The 19,391-nt window shown below is 29.8% G+C and overlaps 1 protein-coding gene across 7 annotated transcripts in view; it reads right to left on the reverse strand.

Moving 5' to 3' along the window:
* LOC113514201 (5-hydroxytryptamine receptor 1-like) overlaps positions 1–18,509 on the reverse strand; it is a 162,192-nt gene extending 143,683 nt beyond the window's left edge. For 5 of the 7 annotated variants that reach the window (XM_031908254.2, XM_052896898.1, XM_026898206.3 and 2 more), the window contains exon 1: positions 18,377–18,509. The gene's annotated coding sequence lies outside the window, so the exon portion shown is untranslated. Of the gene's footprint in view, positions 1–18,344 lie in introns of all 7 variants that reach the window. The other 2 variants (XM_052896899.1, XM_052896897.1) reach the window with 1 other exon arrangement.
* Between the last annotated feature and the right edge of the window lie 882 nt (positions 18,510–19,391).

The following is a 19,391-nucleotide window of genomic DNA, read 5'->3' on the forward strand; positions in this document are numbered from 1 at the left end:
ATGTCCAGCAGTGGACAGTTAACGGCTGGACTAATAATGTTTTTTGACATTTATTTTTTGTATAATTTCCCGAATATATAATTTACTAAAAAGGAAAGAAAAGTTCTTGAATAGCGACTCCGTACTTGTAGGACGATCACTCATTAGATGAAGTCGTGACCTCAAATACATTGTAGGAAGTCGGTGGATGCAGGTGACTCATTTTATGGGGGCTACGTCAGTAGTAGTAAGATAATGGCTAATATGATGATCATGTCACTTCATCAAGACGTCCGTAGAGTCATTCTTCCCTAATCATAGCTGTATGTTTTAATTACCATTATCACAAATACTGCTGCTTTTGGTGTCCTAGTAAAATATAGCCTTAAATATATTTAGTGTTCAAATGCGTACAAATATTGGTACAGCGCGCGGTGAATCGGCGGATATCGAATGCTGTACCCGGAAACGGAAACCTTTTCTGTCCTAGTATTGTTTGAGAACAACGGAGTTATTTGGCTTTGTAGTCTGTTGATACGAATTATAGATGAAAAACTATTTCTTTTTCGCTATCATTTATAATGCATCAAAGGGATTTATTTAAATTATTCATTTGTTCAATACCCATTTTATTTGGTCAAAGATTTACAAGGGGGAGACTTTGTATAAAAGTCGTTTGCTTGGGCACAACTGTCCCATGGATGGAATATGAAAGTGAATTTACAGGGTACAGAGGAATGACACCCGAGTCCTCAGGAATGGCAACGCATGGAGGGTATCATAGGCGAAACAGCATACACTGTTATATTCATGGTACTGCTCATGTCTATAGGCGACAATTACCATCTTCTATCAGGTGGACCGTTAGCTTGTTTGCCATTCTACGTTGCATGAAAAAAAGATGGAAAGTGATAATAAATCCGTGAAATATTTAAATATGTTAAACATAAATATAATATTTTCGGTTATACAGAGTATTACTATTTCTTTTTATCTCCAGAATATTATAAGAACAAAATGAATAAAGCAAACTCAATATCATTTTATGTGGATACCATGGTAATAGTCTATGGATATATTTATAGCCTACTATTATCACGTCGAGAAACAAGAGGACTCTTTAGGCAGTAACCCTTGCTCAGCAGTCGTTTCACTCGTTACCACAGGAAGACTTCATTATAAAATGCACTCAAAAATTTCGATTTGTTAACGAAATAAATTTTTAGCAACATTTTAATATTTATCATTACTTCATATAAAATTAAACTGTAAATTATTCTATACTGCATCCTGTTACTGGGATAAAAATCACAGATGTTAACGAACTTCTATCAAAATGTTTGTATATTATTATTATATTAGCCGGTAACTATCCACTGTTAAACATAAGTCTTCCCCTTATGGGAAATTTTGCCAATAGTTGCCACGCTTGGCAGGCGCATTGGTTAGTCTCTTGTGATGCTTTAAGAGAGACGCTGCTATCAATCTCTTTACCCATAAGTTTCCTTAATCGCCTCTTATGATTCCCACAGGAAAAAAAGGAGTGGTCCGTTTTATGCCGACATGACATGGCTTTGTCTATATATATTGTTAGGTATAATGAGTTAGAAATATCGAATTATCTCATACGCGTAAACATAACGTCGGCGTAGATAAAGAATTATTTTGTATAATTTCGAGATAATCATCGCGAATTATAGATAATTATTGAAATAAAAAAATATAAATCAATTTACTTTTTTTTCTTTTACATATTATCTTCACAATTGATTAAAAAAAATCACGAAAAGATGTTTAAATCGCGATCATATTTTAACTACCAAAAAAACATTTTATCTACACTGACATGTTGTAGTCTAACTTATATTTACAATATTAATAATTAAATTCTAAAATTCTTGAATATTAATATTAATAATCTATATAATATAACGTTTACTTAAAAATATAGATGATGTATTATTCCTCTTTATTCACTTTAATAAGAAAATTTTAACGTACAAAAGGCGAATTTATCGCCGCTGCAATCTCTTCTAAACAACCCTTGTGTGGAGGACAAAAGATAGTAAAAGGTAAGTGGCTTGAGAGGTAAACAAGCACCTTGGTTATGACATTATATTGAAATAACACGTTTCAAAATAGATAAAAAAATATGTCTTCAAATTCTTTAATAAGTTCTTTATTACATTTACAGTTATATTTCCTTATATTAAATTAAAATTATGAAATATTTTTTATAGATTTAATTAAGTATTAATATGAAGAAATTGTTTATTAAAATTAATTTACAAGCAACTTCAAAATTTTGTTCATAAATTAGGCCTATTTATAGTTTTTCATTTCAATTACGTTTTATATAATTTTTTTTTAAATAAATCTTGTATCCAGTTAATATAAAAGTCAATGATACTGATTGAAAACTTTAAAGTTTGAAGGTTGTATGTTTAATATAATGTTATAACAAGGAAAATTTCTTATTTGTAATGAACAAATAAAAAAAAAACGTAATCGATTTTAAAAATTCTTTCACATATACACAACTACATTCACAGCGAGTGCTGAAAACTGCGATACTTACGATACAAATGCGGCTAAACTATTATATACTCGTATTTTTACTGACGAAGAAATAAATAAAAACGTATTATGTTTTTATCAACCTTTTTTTTTAATAGTATAGACAGACTGGATTATATTTTTCTATAGTGTAAAGTGTAAGTGGCCAGTACGTACAATATTAAAAGAGCTCAATCTCTGTGCTCAACATTGGCTGTGTTTATTTAGAAAAAAAAAAACAGAAATTGTAAGAAGTCGAGGTAGGGCGTTACTTTTGTAGATATATATTGTTTATAACATGTTAAAGAATTTTGTTATTATCAGCAAATTTTCAATCCTGTGTCTTTAACTGATTAAAATATAGCTGATTGATACAATCATATCTTGTATCAATGTTACAATAAATAAATCATTTGATATGTCATATTCAGTGATATTATCTTTAATGCGTGGTACTTTACATATATCAAAACATAAATCACAACTAAATTCTCAGACTGATGATAATCACATGCATCATTATATTTTATATTTGCATCATTATACATTATATTTTAGTATTTTTTTATTTTGTGGTTTTAGGGACCTTATTATTTTTTAGCGACTTGATATTCGAACCATGCAATATAACCAATAGGTTATTTGTGAGCCCACGAGCTCCATCTTAGATCACATAATCGCTTTCCATCAGCTGAGATCATGATCAATCGCGTAATTTCTCAATAGTAAAAAAATATATAGTCTACAAAAATTAAATAGGAAAAATGCATTGGTACAGTGTAACTACACCATACACTGAGCTCATCTATTTTTCATGTATATCCATAGGATTGTTCGGGTTTGTCCCACCAGTCTCATTGAATAGTCCCATGAGTGCTATAGTGAGACCATTTTATCCCGTAGCAAAATCGTTCGGACCTATAAGATATATTACAGTATAAAATATATAATACCAGCTTTATCCCGCAGGTTTATCCACGTCAATTAGCATGTAAAGTATCCTATATCTTAAAATATACACTGTGTACCAAATTTTATTCTCAAGTATTCAGTAGTTTTTGCGTGACAAAGTAATGAATATCCATCTATCTATAGAATGGATAGATGTATGGATATGTCGTTATTTTTTTTTGCATTTTTTATATTAAAAAAATATCGTCATAATGCTGGAAAATGACGTCACTAGGTGATTTTTCTGAATAAACAAGACATTATAAAACACTTTTTAAGTACTGAAAGTTACATAAAACTAAGTTGAAAAATTTAATTTCCCGAGGGTCAGATTTAATGGAGATCGAACTTGCATCTCTCAGCTATCTTGTCAAAGGATATTCTCTGTTACGTCACTGAAGAAATACCCTCAGGTAATATATTTCTTGACCGCCTTTGAATGCACTTAAGTAATTTTCAATCTGGGGGGAAAGGATCATTAATAATGGGGTCTAAGAGTCCTAGCTCTTCACGCGAGTCTTCCCGGAAACCATCATGTTTAATTATGATAATATGATATGATTATGATGAGATGGGCTAACTGAACTATTTTTATTCCTACTTATTATCTCTCAATGGTATCTCATCAGTGATATACCGATAAAGCATGCGTGGTTATTATACCAGAGGGAGACTTTGTACAAAAGTCGATTGCTTGGGTACCTCTGTCCCATTCGTGTTTCAACCGTAAAGCAGCTGTGTTTGCATGGCTGTGTTTCGGTTTGAAGGGTGGGATATGGCGTGAATTTACTGGGTACAGAGGAATAACATCTGAGTCCTCAGGAATGGCAACGCATGGGGTGTATCATGGGCGAAACAGTATACTCTGTTATGTTCATAGTACTGCTCATGTCTATAGGCGACGGTTACCACTTTCCATTAGGTGGACCGCCAGCTTGTTTGCCATTCTAAGTAGTATAAAAAAAAAATCTTTTTTTTTTTTTTTGTGATACTGTAAAATGTACTCAATTGATTTATTTAACAATAGGAAAAATATTATACTATATATTTAATATTTTAATTATATTTATAATTGAATCTTTTTGTAATACGGATAAAACCATATTACGCCGACCCCAAATGATTGGGATAAGGGTAGGAAGATGATGATGATTTAATATTATTTAACAAAAGGATCGAAGTGGTTCGGCTACTTATACTGAATAGAACTTTGAAATGTACATACATTGAGCTGAAATACTTTGAAAAATATTGAAAATATTAATTTATATTGAAAAATATTTGAGATAATAATGAAATAACAATATGTTAATTTTATTTTTAATTAAAAAATAAAATCTAGTATATTATTTTGAGATTCTTAAATATAGGGTCAGAATTTAACATATTTTCCACTACTGCAGCTTTTTTTTATAATATTAGCATGACATGCGAACACACTAACCTGAGCGAATACAGGGACAATATTATGGTCTATAAATGCGATCAACCGAAAAGATAATGTGCTACTTCCAACGGTTGCCCACACTATGCCGGCTCCCTAAGTGCTTAGTTAATTGACAAATTAACTGAGATATAATAGTACACATATATATATTCGATAACATAGTAAGCTCCATAAAGTAACAGTTACGACTTTTTATCACGTTAACCAAGCTTGATTGCTGTTGTATAATGTAAAACGTATACCGTAGACAATTGGTAGAATAATAAAAACGATTATAACAACCCATAGACTAACGATGATGGTCATAAATCGAGTTTAGGTATCCGCCATTACGTGAATTGATGGAAACGCGCAGTGTACCGCATTTGGATCGTTGTCATCCAATTCACTGCATCTTAACAGATCAATTGAGTCTTCCTCTATTAATATAATAGGCCGGCGGGGAAGAGTAGATTATAAACTGTCATTTGGACTTCATTTTGCAACAATATATATGTATATGATCGGTGTCTGAAATGATGATGATGATCGGTGCATGTGGAAAACTAATAACGCAATTTTTATACTTTCGATACATAATAATCGTGAATTACAACTTTTAAGCGGTGAAGTTCTAAATTTGAAATATTCTGAATTTTGAATCGCATTTGATAATTCTATTTACAATCGACAGGCTAGTTCTGTAGTTAGTTCGCTTTGGTCTGATATTATTTGTTTTGTTACGTCAGAAGTTTAAGCAAAGTATATTTGTATTAGAACATTTGGTTCATGTATGTATCTACCAAATTGATTTGCACTTTATTAATACTAATACATAATGGATGCGTTCAGAGAAGTGCATAGATTTTAAATTTAGTTATTTAGTTAAGCTAGCTGTAACTCGAAATTTTGCCCGGATAAATTAGATTGAAAAGCACCCTTTACAATCCAAAACATGTTCTAATTGTGTACCTTTAATTCAAATCCGTTCAACCGTTTAACCGTGATTGAATAACGTGCAAACATCTTCACAAACTGTCACATTGATCATATTAGCTTTATAAATAAATACACATAACAGACACATTATGACTATATCTTCTATTGGAGTAGACAGGAACAAAAGACATGTAAATGCTTCGATTCAAACAGACCTGTTTCACTTCCTCCCCAGTCTATTCATACAAACTGTCTTATGTCATTATGGAGCCGCTGTATTTGATATTAATGTAGTTCATGAGATATATAATGTAACATATATAATATCTTATACTTAACATAATTTAAATATTTAAAAACATACATAAAATAAGGTCAATAATATATGTAGATGGGTTTGTTGCGATATCGAACCGTGGATAAGTACGAATACTTAAGCGCATAGATAAGAATAAATTGGTCGGCACTCGTGTTACTTAAACGCAGTCCAGTCCAATTTATACTTTAAAATATTATTTGATAAAGTTAAGAAGTCTTTCACTTGCTATTTAAGAGCTGCGCTCTTGTCGGTAGAGCTCTTACCACTCACTACGTTTTCACAGCGAGTGTCTTCACCCCTTAATACGACACGACACCAACTTTTTCCTTAATCCGTCAGATATAACTATGCCTTTGTCTCTCCTTCCATTCCTTTCTTCTATATTACCTTCTATTATAATGAAAAATTCATATTATATAAATATGAGTCAATGATGATAAAATTGTATTCTCGGCACTAGGTACCAATACATTATTGAGTATTAAATATATATAGACGAGAATGAAGTAAGGTCGTGAGTGAAATTCATCAGCCATCAACCACGACGAGGGACCGCGTAGAGGTCGACTTGACAACGTATACTGCTAGCAGTGAGGCCGCTAGACTCCATTACAACATTCTTCTCCCCTACCAGAGGGTCTACCATGAAATTAAATTCCGAAATTTGGGACTCAATTTCGTGTTTTTGTTTATACCAAAGTTGGACCAATAAATGCAGTTTTACATTTCGTTCGTCATACATCCTATCATAAAAGTCCAAAAGAACAATATTTTAACATTTTAAATATTTCCAAACGGCATGTATTATGTAATTTTAACATCAAATTTGTCTTTCGTTTGGCACCGAAATTTCGGAAAAAGTTTCATGGTAGGCCCTCAGCCTAGACTAAACAACAACATCGCATCCTTCCGCTTTCGCTTTGTATATGTTTCGTCAATCTGATTTAAATTGTACGAATAAAATGGTTTAGTAAACTAGAGGGATGACTCACGCGATATCCATCTGTACGGAATTGTAATGAAAACAAGATCAAAAAATACAGGCTTATTTACTAAAACATTTAAGAGTGTTAAATTAAAAAAAAGACGAAAGAAATATTTATTCTGTGCTTGATATCACATTATAAAACACATATTAATAAAAATATTTAACAATAAACAAAAATAATGAAAAGAATAAGAACTAAAATGGTATCACTCAGCTATGTATATGTCATGTTCTTTAAAACATGACGCCGATTTTAAGTGGCACTAATTTATTAGAGAGAGAGAGACAGAGAACCACTTAAAATTAAACAATAAAATATGTAGATATACTGGACTGAGATGATAATGATAAATAATGTGCAACTATTTTTAACTTTATTTTAGTATTGAAGTATGGCAACGTTGCAATTATCTATTAATTTTAAAAAATAATTACAATGTACCATAATCATTGAAAGTTGTTTTCAATGATTTTAGTACATTATTTAAAAAGTGCTTTACTAGCGTACCTAAACTTGAATTATAGAATTATATAGGTTATGTATAAATCTACCACTAAAACTTTGCATTTACTCCACTGAAATATTTTATTTTGATCTTGAATTTTCAAAAAAAAGTATAATAAGAATATTACAACAAGTTTAAGTTTTGTTCTATTAGCAAACTAAAGTTTGCTAATAGAACATTTTTAAAATAATAAATCAAAATACTAAAAATCTGCCTACCCTAATCTCCCATCAGGGTGATTGTTTAATTTATCTGCAATATTTTTACTTCGCGGCACCACACTTTCACAGTTCTACAACACACACACACACACACGTATAAATATATATTGTCCCTGTAAATTAGTCATTACGGGGATATATGGAGACGCCTGCCCTCTTGTGTGAGTGCCGTGCAACAACCCCTGTGTGTCAACTTTTACGCGGGAACAACCATCGACCTCCACGGCAGTGATTAAAAATATTAACAATCTTCGGTTATTTGGGGTGAGTTTAGGTTATTATTTATTATTATTATTGTTTTTATATGCATACACATAAATCGAGGAAAAATAGACAACGATAACACGAATTACGGGAGCCCTGAACCAGCACCTAAGTGTGAGATGAAATAGGTGATGAAAGTCAATATTCCACCGAAATTCCTCTATATAACAGTGATAGCTATGTATTAAAAATAAATATTGAAAACTGGTTAATTGTTTTTAAGAATTGGCAGATATGAAGGCTCCTAGTATATACGAGTACATGTAGACATAAAATATGACATAAACAATAACTATATATTATAATACAAAAATCTTTAGTCATACTATCTAGTAACTTTACTGCCATATCTCAGTGCTCATCCTGAAAACGGAACAGCTTAGCAAGCTCGATGATAAAAATAGGCGTGGTAGATAGAAGTCGCGTTCGACTTTGTATAGTCTCTCCCTTATACTCAGTGGATATAATATAAAGTTTATATCATCTATTTCTATAGCTGGTATTTTAACCTAATATAGAGCCATATCTATGTTCATGCTTACAGTGCAATAAAATTGTTGGTTTACTAAGAAATTTAATAATTGTTAATTTAGCACTGCACGTACTAGATCCATTATCGCCCCACCAGTTTTATATTAACTTCCTATACTTGTATTTAGTATATAAGATCATTTTAATTTTTTAATTTTGTCAGTTATAACCGAGCCATTAGAAATATACATTTCCACAAACCTCGTCGTCTCAATACAACCCGCTACACCTAAAAATTCTAGCTTACTTCACAGTTCTATCTGAAGTATTTTTTTAATTCAATTTATATTTTCAGATTTACATCAGCTTCTGATGCTTTCTGAATGGAAAGCACTTCGAAATGAACGTAGGAGGAAAGTATTAATAATACAAGTAACATATTAAAATAACGTATCCAGTAATATTTATTATCTATCTAAAACTGTAACTGACTATTAAAAAGATTTATGATTAAAAAGCTATTTACGTAAATCCAAAATTATTGTACGTATAAAATGTGTTATCTATACTTATATACTGATATAATAAAGAGAAATATTTGACAGTTTGCAATTGATAAACTAAGAAACAAGATTAATAGAAATCTACGTTATCAGCGAGTATACAGGCTATGTATTATTTTTGAAAATTATTATATTAAAGTGCGAAGTCATAACGAATCGTTAGTACAGATTATAAAATATACATTTTTCTTCGCAAAAATATGACTTAAATTGTAAATATACTCACAAAAAATGACGAATGCGCAATTGTATGTAAAGTAGACTTTGCTTGGCAATATGCAGTTTTTTGTTCTCCATTACAAAACGGTGGCTTCCATCTTCATAAAAATATTAGATAAATACGGATGTAAACTTTACCAACTAGAAAAATAATGATAAAAATCAGTTCAAACTGGCGACGTAATCGGCTAACGTGATAATAATTTAAGATTATGTTTAAAAAAGAACCGACTACAATAGTGGTAAACAAAACCAGTTATTATGGTTTAAAATCTAGATTACTGAGCCTATATTGATATTTTTTATGAGATCAATCTATAAGTACATTTTTTTTTATCAAATAAAAATATCCAAATCTGTTTATAAATGACGGAGTTATGAGGTAACAAACATAGAAAAATACAACCGAATTAAGAATTCCTTTTCTTAGGATTTGTTTAATAATCTTTTTTTTTTTTATACTACTTAGAATGGCAAACAAGCTGACAGCCCACCTGATGGAAAGTGGTAACCGTCGCCTATAGACATGAGCAGTACCATGGACATAACAGAGTATACTGTTTCACCCATGATACCCTCCATGCGTTGCCATTCCTGAGGACTCAGGTGTTATTCCTCTGTACCCAGTAAATTCGCGCCATATCCCACCCTTCAAACCGAAACACAGCCATGCAAACACAACTGCTTCACGGTTGAAACACGAATGGGACAGAGGTACCCAAGCAGTCGACTTTTGTACAGTCTCCCTCTGGTGTCTATATATCTGGTAATCTGTATTTATATGGAAATGTATTAAATATCTTTTGTAATATAAATTATAATTATAATCCAATAATTGAGAACAATATTGTGACATTTTATTTCTAGATACCAAGTAAATTTGACTAAGATGAATTTGCGGTCCAGATCATTATTTCGTGCGTTCAACTCGCAAATTACTTTGATTGAAATTCTAACTTTCTCAATACAATTTGTTACATAACAGAAATTAGAATTGAATAGATGCTGAAATTATTAAATATTATAATTAAGATCATATTTTTGTTTGTTAATAATTTTTAAATAATAGATCATTAATTGAAAATTATTAAATTCTAGTTTTCACTATCGACTTAGTTCGCGTGACCTAGATATGTATATTGACCGGGGGAAAAGTAGCTTATACCTAACCATATCCAGAATTATATCTACCTCTGTACAAAAAGTTGTCGTAATCAATTCATCGTTCATTTAGACGTAAAATCGTAACAATCAAACTCACTCTCGTATTTAAAATATTAGTTAAGCATTATTAAAACCCTATACAAAAATGTCTGTTTTTCCCTGAGGTCGGCTGGAAAAGAATGCTACTTTTGATCTATGTACTATGAGTGTTTGTTAAAATGATTAAAAACTAGCTGTATGCCGCGGTTTCGCTTGTGTGTATTTTAATTTAAGGTTTTCACTTTTCCGTACAAGTTTTCAAACATTTTATTTCATATAAACCTCCTCATGATAATTACAAACATAAAAAAAGACTTAGCCCAATAGGTACAGCTGTTTTAAAATGATACGCTTACATATTGGTAAAATCGGCGATTGAAATTTATTTATTTAGATAAATAATAATAATTACAAGAAGAGATGATTAAATAAATAGATAAATTAATAAAAGAAAATAAATAATAAAACCGCTATATATAATCAAGGGTACGATAAAAAATACACAAAACCAAGAAATTTAGAAAAAATCTTTTCTAAATTGACCCGGTTAAGTATCAACTTGATCGGTTCAATTTAGGAAACGGAACGCGGAACCTCAATAAATCAAAACACAACATGCGTAGCACAGCCTGTTTGCTATTCTAAGTATCGTAAAAAAATCTATATTATAGAAGGCAATGATTGCTGTTGCTATTTCTTAATCCGTATTGAAAAGTGTGTGTGTTTTTTTGTTTACTTTTGGAGTTTTAACGCCTCAAAAATGTTTTTATTTTTTTGTTTTTATTTATACTACGATCTGTTTCCTTGCTAAGACAATAAATAGTATGTTTGACGTTTACTTTAATGGCGTGCTCAGTATGCGACCTGAGTCGTATCCTACTTTATTTTATTAAATCATGTCTTGGGGCATTTTGCGTTTCAGTTTGCGAGTTGAGTGATTTACGTCCATAAGGTCTCTAGCCAGTCTGTTAGGGTGTTTTATTATCCTCTCCTTGTAGGATTGGGTGTGTTATAGTATTTCTTGTCTGACAGTTCCAATTTTTAGGTCACGATGCAATTGCTCGTTTGTGACAAATCAAGGAGCATTGGTTATTATTCTCAGCATTTTATTTTGGAATCTTTGTAAAATCTCGTCTCAAAAACGAGAATTAACGCGATAATTTAAGTAAACTACTTATTATAATTTTCAAATTTTAAAGACGAAGGTCTTTAACCAGTGAGTGTTGCCAGTGATGACTTAAGGAACCAAAACATGGTCTTACACGATTGTCCATATACAAAAACTTCAAATTACTCAGCGGGCTATGAAGAGGATTATGCTGGGTGTTTCTTTGCGTAATAGAATTCAAAACGAGGATATCTGCAAAAGAACCAATGTAACCGACTTAGCCCGAAGGAAAATTAAGTTGAAGTGACAATTGGCTGGTCACATAGCATGAAGAACCGACAACCGACTGGAAAGAGAAGGATCTTGAGTGGGAGTAAATAGTATATAAATCTAAATTCTTATCGTATTTTTATCTGATGAGATTATTACGAATTCATGTTTTGCAATTATTATAGAAGGATATTAAAGGAAAGGAGGTTTTAATCTACAATATCATTTGAGGATTTTTTTCAACAAATTTTCCCGCCGTCTTTTTTCTTTATTCAAATTTTCAGAATATTGTTATTTTGGTGATTTTTTTTATTTCACTTTTTATTATGACACGTATACAAAATCTGAAAAGGAAAAATCAAAAAAGGATATTATCACCAATAATTTTCCAAAATCTACTTGAAGATTTGTTATTTTATACTTTAATTCCACCTTTGTACATAACGTGTTAAGCCCATTAAAGACATCCTCAAAACTTATAAATATTAAGTAAAATTCCATTTAATTAATAATTTAATTATGATAATCGTATTACTTCATTGTTTAATATCAATTGCTAATATTCTTTTTTTTTTATTTAAACGGATACATATTTGTTATTCACGGATCTAATAGTTATTTGCAAAATACGTAATAACGGATAATAACTCAATTTAGACGTGATATAGGTACGAAATCGCTAATTTGAAGTGTCATCATTTTTATTTTTAGATATATTACGAAATAGACTTTTACGAGTCAATATTATTCCTTTTTTTATAACACAGGGCCAAAACGAGCATGCGGCTCGCCTGATGATAAGTGCTTATTGCCTGTGATTTTTTATTATTACTTATGAGCACCCGTAAAATCGGAAAAATTGCAGGTGTGCTGCCGGCCTTTTAAAAAGGTATATGCTCTTTTCTTGAAGGTTATGATGTCGTACGAGTCGTATTGGTTTAGAAATACTGCCGCTGGAAGTTATTTGCAAAGCGTATTTTTGACTTCAGTAATTTTTCCACCAATCTATTTTTTATTTGCCATGTGGTTCCGGCATACGATAGGCCATCCCTTTCTTTCCTGTGGGTGTCTTAAGAAGCGACTAAGGGAAATTAGTAGTCGAGGGATGGGCGTCCTTCTTAAAACATGATCAAAATTCTAAATACGGTGCCAACCCGCCTGCTAAATATGGCAACTACTGGAAAACCCCCCAATAGAGGGAAGCCTATGTTCATCAGTGGACAGTTTACGGCCGATAGGATTATGATGATGGTGACACCAATGTATGTATATGTTTAAAAAATAAGGGAATAATATGTATTGATACTATGGCAAGATTACAATACTTGACATACTTAACAAATGTTATGAATATTTAATGATTATTAATAGTAAAAAAAAAAAAATACTAAAATTTTTTAATCCTCAAATCAAATAATCCTAAAACATGATATTTACTGAATATAATGGAAATGTAACTAGTTATTTTATAGTCCATTTTAATTTAAATTATATTAAATAAATAATACTGGTAATTAATATTTTCCAACTGTTTAAATTTTAATATAAATAACAACGTAGAACGTATTAATTGCCATATAGGTTATCAGGTTAATGCCCTATGTAGTATGTTATTTTATAATGCTATTCCCAACAGAAGGCACAGAGCATCCCTGGAGTTACATTACATTGTAATTGATAAATTCGAAACAGGTGTTTAGTGAAGTAGTAAAAGTCTTCAATGTGACATGAAATGCGAGTTCATATCAGGCTCACTTCGAAAATATTGACATAAAACGTGGCGTACGAAAAAAATATTTGCTAATATTTTAACTGACTTCAAAAAGTCAAGACCGATAGGTTATCGGTTGTTATGTTTAACAGATGACGAATTTTATTACTTAATCGAGTTATTATTAATTTTGATTTTTTTCTCCTTTTATTATATTGATTTCTGTTATCGAGTTAAATACAGTTTTTTTTTAATGTACATTATATACTCTTATATTCTCCATGCAATCATTAAGATTTATACTCATAATGGTCCTATACCAATTTGACAAAATTATTGGAATGTTTTTTTTTTTTATTTTATAAAAGCTAAATTTTCAATAAAGATTTAGAAAATCTTAGAGAAATGTATAAAATATAATAATGTAAAAAGTAATAAAACCTAGCCTTTAACTGTTCTCAAAATTTATTAAATTCGCAAAACGGGTATTGTAGTCATAAAGAACATTTTAACAGTCTATAAAATAAATAATATTGTTGCCAAATTACAGTGGAAAGATTTCAGTGTGACTCTATAATACATGACTTGTAGATGGCAATTAAAAAAAGGGAGAACGTAATTCTGCCTGTAATCTCGTAAAATATATGAGTATAACATTTATGTCATTACAGCTATTAACTATTAATCATATATATGTTTAAAATTTATAATATAATTTGCGAAATGAAACGCCATTATTTTATGATGCATTTATGGCTACCTTTCACTATTAAAACACCGACAAACTCAAAGCTATAGAAAGTGGCAGATTCAAATATGTTGCAGGCAGTCAATGGATGCGAGTAACTTAGGACCGTTCTCTATAGCGATAGACTGTAAATAGCAGATTTTACTACCTATTAGAATTATATTTTGGATTACTCTTTTAACTATATTTTTTTTTACAGTCCGGTTATAGTTTTATTTTTATTTACGTTATATGTACTCTTTATGCAGTAATTAGGAATAACTAAAAACTAAAATTATAATCATATTTCTCAACAAGAATTGAGAAGTATTAAAAATTTGAAATCATATAAAAAGCTAACTTTCAAGTTTTCTCAAAATTTATTAAATTCACAAAACGGATATCGAAGCCATAAAGAAGGTTTTACAGTCTATAAAATAAATAAGAGTGTTGCCAAATTGTAGTGGAAAAATTTCAGTGTAACTTTATATCATATGACTTGCAGATGGCAATGAAAAAAAAAGAAAGCAATTCTGCCTGTGATCTAGTAAAATAATGGCTATAATATTTTTGTCATTACAGCTATTAAATATTAGACGTATGAATATGTTGAAAAATTTTGCCAGTATGTGCGTAATGAGCCCGCAGGATTTGACGTCATAATATTTATGGCTTACTTTTCATGACAATTTAAAAATAATAAATTCAAAGCTAAATGAATTTACGACCTCAAATGTATTGCACGAAATCAATGGATGCGAGTGGCTCAGGACCGTTTTCAATGGCGACCTATGTTCAGTAATAGACTCCAAATGGCGGATTCCATTATTATCCTCACAGGTGACAATGGTACTGAAATGTAAAACTTCACAATTTTAACAAAGTAAATATGGAGTCCTATTGAAAATGCATGAGATATAAAATTTAACATATTTTGCATAAAGTCCTATTTTAAGCAACTTCCAAAAGATGAAAATGCTCAATTAATGTTTTTTTTTTAATATGTTACTAGAATATGCATCCAATTAGGAACCGATTTTGTGAGTCATATTTCAAATGATAGTGTATACTCCTATGTTCGCTCCATATTAATTTTGTGATAATTGAAATAAATAGCGCTAAATGGAAATAAACTATCGATTCGAAAAAGAATCTTGAAAAAATGGTTCGGAATTCGTAATCGTTCAAGATAGTTACAAAAAATATCAGACAAATTTGATATCAGACAATAATACCTGACATTTTTTTCATGAGTACTTAAATATCTATTAAAAATATTACAATGTTTAAGATCAAAACGAGAGTAAAGACTATCTAACGTAATAGTAATCATAAAATTGGCGAAGAAAAGGCGTAAAATATACACGAAATAAATGTAGATCCTTCTATTTTTTGAAGCTACTACAAACTTATAATATTTATGTAATCGTATCTGTTAGTCGTATACTCACTTCATGATAAATAATATATTTAGGTGTTTTTAACCAACATATCCTGATCTCGATACTGTAAAGTAATGACTGATTGGTCTAAGGCCAATTGGAACGTCCATTGTCTATCTTCTTCATTATTTATTTTATTATACAAAACAATTTATTACATAATTAATTTCCAAGCTAACTTTATAAAAATCACATAGATTTATTCTAAATGCCTTTTTCAATCTACAATTTGTATGTAAATAATTATGGTGCAAATTGTGTATTGGTCGAGGGATCATATACGTACATGTTCTGGTCCCTGTGTGTTTTCTGCTGCAGTTGTGATTAACTTACCTTGTGCCACTATTCACAATTTTGTTTTATTAACTTATCGATTATAATTTTGTTAGAGATAACTTCTTTTTCTTCCTTCTATTTAAGCTACTTATTTATTTCTGTCCATAGTAACATTTTTTTATTTTACAAATTATAAATGTAAATTCTTATAATCAATTACAAAAACATCTTTCCATTATTATAAAGTCAATTCGCGTAGTCAATTGTGAAATTTTTAACCGACTTCAAAAATAAGGAGGTTCTCAATACGATTTTTTTTAATTTTATCTAGAAGGTACTCTCTACTTACAGATTGGTCCCCATAGAAATTTTATCAATATCGGTTCATTAGTTTAATTTTTAAATCAAAATAACTGATTTTTCCACAATTTAAGTACTTTTTTTATTTTGAAACACTATCTTAATTATAATGTTGTCAAGAGGAATTAAAAACACTAAATTTATTATACCTTGGTGTAGTATAAGATTATTAACATTTATCATTGTCAAATAAATGATAAAAATATCTGGAATGCTTTGGCACTTATTTGAATTTAAACAAAGTGTGACGAGACGTTATCACTTACTTTTTAGAGTTTCGTAGTAATTAACTCATATTGCGTCTCTAAGATTTGTTCATGTTTGTTTGTACATAGATATGCCAAATTATGTGTTTCCACTTCATAATAACCCTTGTATTCAAATCAGCTATATTCTTTGTGTGAGACAATTTCTCCGTTTGTATTCTTAATTAAAAAAATTGTGCATACAAGTATTTTTTCCAGTTCTAAAGATTTTGAATGCCTCTTAATTCATTAGAAAAAATATTTTAGAACTTTAGAACTAAAATAATTCGATTAATATCTTAGTTTAACTTGCACAAGACATGTTCATCTTATTTTTTCATCTCATTTGGCGCAAAATTATTGTTAAACTTTGCAGCCTGTAAGGACTTATATATTATAGAATAAAAATTATAATTTTGGTTAATATTTATCTAATATTTCGCGGCAATAATAAAAAAGCTATATTTTAAAATAAAATCACATATCAGTAAGGAGTACCTACCCTCAATTCTTAGTACAAATATATTATAAATATTTGCAAACTTTTCTAATAACTGCTTAAAAATACGATTTTTCTCCGAAACTCATGTATTTAGCCAATGCGGTTCAAATATTATAAATTTCTTATAAATAGGTATATAAACTTCTTAGCAATGCTTTTTTAAAAGACGGCATTAAATTTGTGCTTGCAATCAACTGAACGAATTATTGAGAAAAAATTGTTGTAATTTATAAAATTTGTGGGAGCAGTTTTATATTAAGCATAGAACAGTGACAATAAACCATTTCAGTTGTGTAACCCTAAAGGAGTCATAATATAAAAAAAAAACCTATAAAAAAAGCTTACACACGCAAAATTGAGATGTTTAAATTTAACTTCACAAACCTGTAATGAAATTGTTTTACTCAGTTAATATCTTGTATTATTTAATACATTTTTACATGATTTCAAATTATACTTATTGATGTATTATGTAAATAATCATATATTTATTTCTTGAACGACTTTTTGCATTTATAATGCAAATTAATCGCCTAATAAACTTTAAGTTAGAAATATTTGTTAACGTGATATTTGAGAGGTCTCTAAAAATACCAACCGTAGTGTGCGGTCGACGATATATTCTTATCATTCTTATGACCCTAGTATTTTCATTAAAAATATTCTTATCACTTTTAATAATTGTTTTAAGGCTTAATTAACTAATTAAACAGAAATATTTAGAATAAAATTACAATTGTCGTAACAGAAAATAGAATTTTAAGTTCATAATTAATTACTTTAAATTAACTACTTTACTAAAAAACAAAAGATATCGCCTAAATAAAAATAAAATCAAAACCCAATTTTGAAAGAAATTTTTAAAACAATTAACACAATAGGCTAAGAAAAAAAGAAATGTTAGTAATAAAAAAATTACTTCGATAATCACATTATCATTAAAATCAAATTAAAACTGTATTAATAAATAGTAGTAAATATTTCTTCCTAATTCCTTTACATTGCAATATCTTTTTTCGAGTATCTATTCATATTTGTTCAATTAAAAAAAAAATGTGGTGAATAGTAATTATATCGCTATTTAAGATTATAACTTACCATAGAAAAATAAAATAATCAAGAACACTTACATTTTATCTGCTCTATTGTAATTTTGTCCAAAGTTACCACTTTTTTAATATACTTTAAATATATTTTAATATTCACACAATAATCTTAACACCGAACAGTAAATCTTATCATTGTCAAAAATTATGTTCGTTTCAGGTAATTTTTAAAGTCGTCGTAAAAAAAGGCAATTAATATTTTTACTATCCATTTTTTTATTAGTTATTTGTTAATTTTAGAAGAGTACAGAAAAAAATTAAAAACTAAAAAAAGTAAAAAATTTCAAAAATTATGAGCTGACGAAGTGGGGGGTCTCTAAAAATTTCCACGTGACCATACCCATGATTTCAACCCTCCTAGTTATCTAAAACCAAAAAAAAAAGATTATTAATCTAGAATAATGTCGCAATGGCCGGAACTACGGAAAAGTGGGAAAATTTTTTTTTCACAAAATGGCGACTGCCTGAAAAAAAAAGTTTTTTTGGATCACTTTTTCTGACTATTTCGAATTTTTTAAAAATAATAAAAATAAAAATTTGGGGATGGGGCTAGTTCCAACCATAGACAAGCCTATAAAGAAGACTCTATAAAAATTTCAAGTAAATCGGTCCAGTAGAACCTGAGAAATCGTGGGTATCGTTCCGAAAAAGTCAGTTTTGAGAAAAACGCGTTTAAAGTTTCCCTAATGTCTTTTGTTCGATTAGTTCCGGCCGAACCAGTTTGGAATTTCTGATAATCTCTTAAACAGTGCTTGTTTGAGACATTATTTGGTTTTTTCACTAATTTATGTGATAATATATGACGAGAACCTTTCATATAATTAATAGCTTAATAATTAAACCAGTAGACCTGTTTTACATTTCGAGCACACATTTGAAATCTAAAAATGTTATAAGGGTTTGATTAATATGGGTACCCCGAGATTACAGTTTATACTCTGTTATGTCCATGGTGTTGCTCATGTTTATAGGCGACGGGTACCACTTTCCATCAGGTGGGCCGTCAGCTTGTTTGCAAAAAAAATTTGAGTTTGGGGCA

This window comes from Galleria mellonella, unplaced genomic scaffold, assembly GCF_026898425.1.
Source record: "Galleria mellonella isolate WM207_F2 unplaced genomic scaffold, CSIRO_AGI_GalMel_v1 utg35, whole genome shotgun sequence".
Lineage (NCBI taxonomy): Eukaryota > Metazoa > Arthropoda > Insecta > Lepidoptera > Pyralidae > Galleria > Galleria mellonella.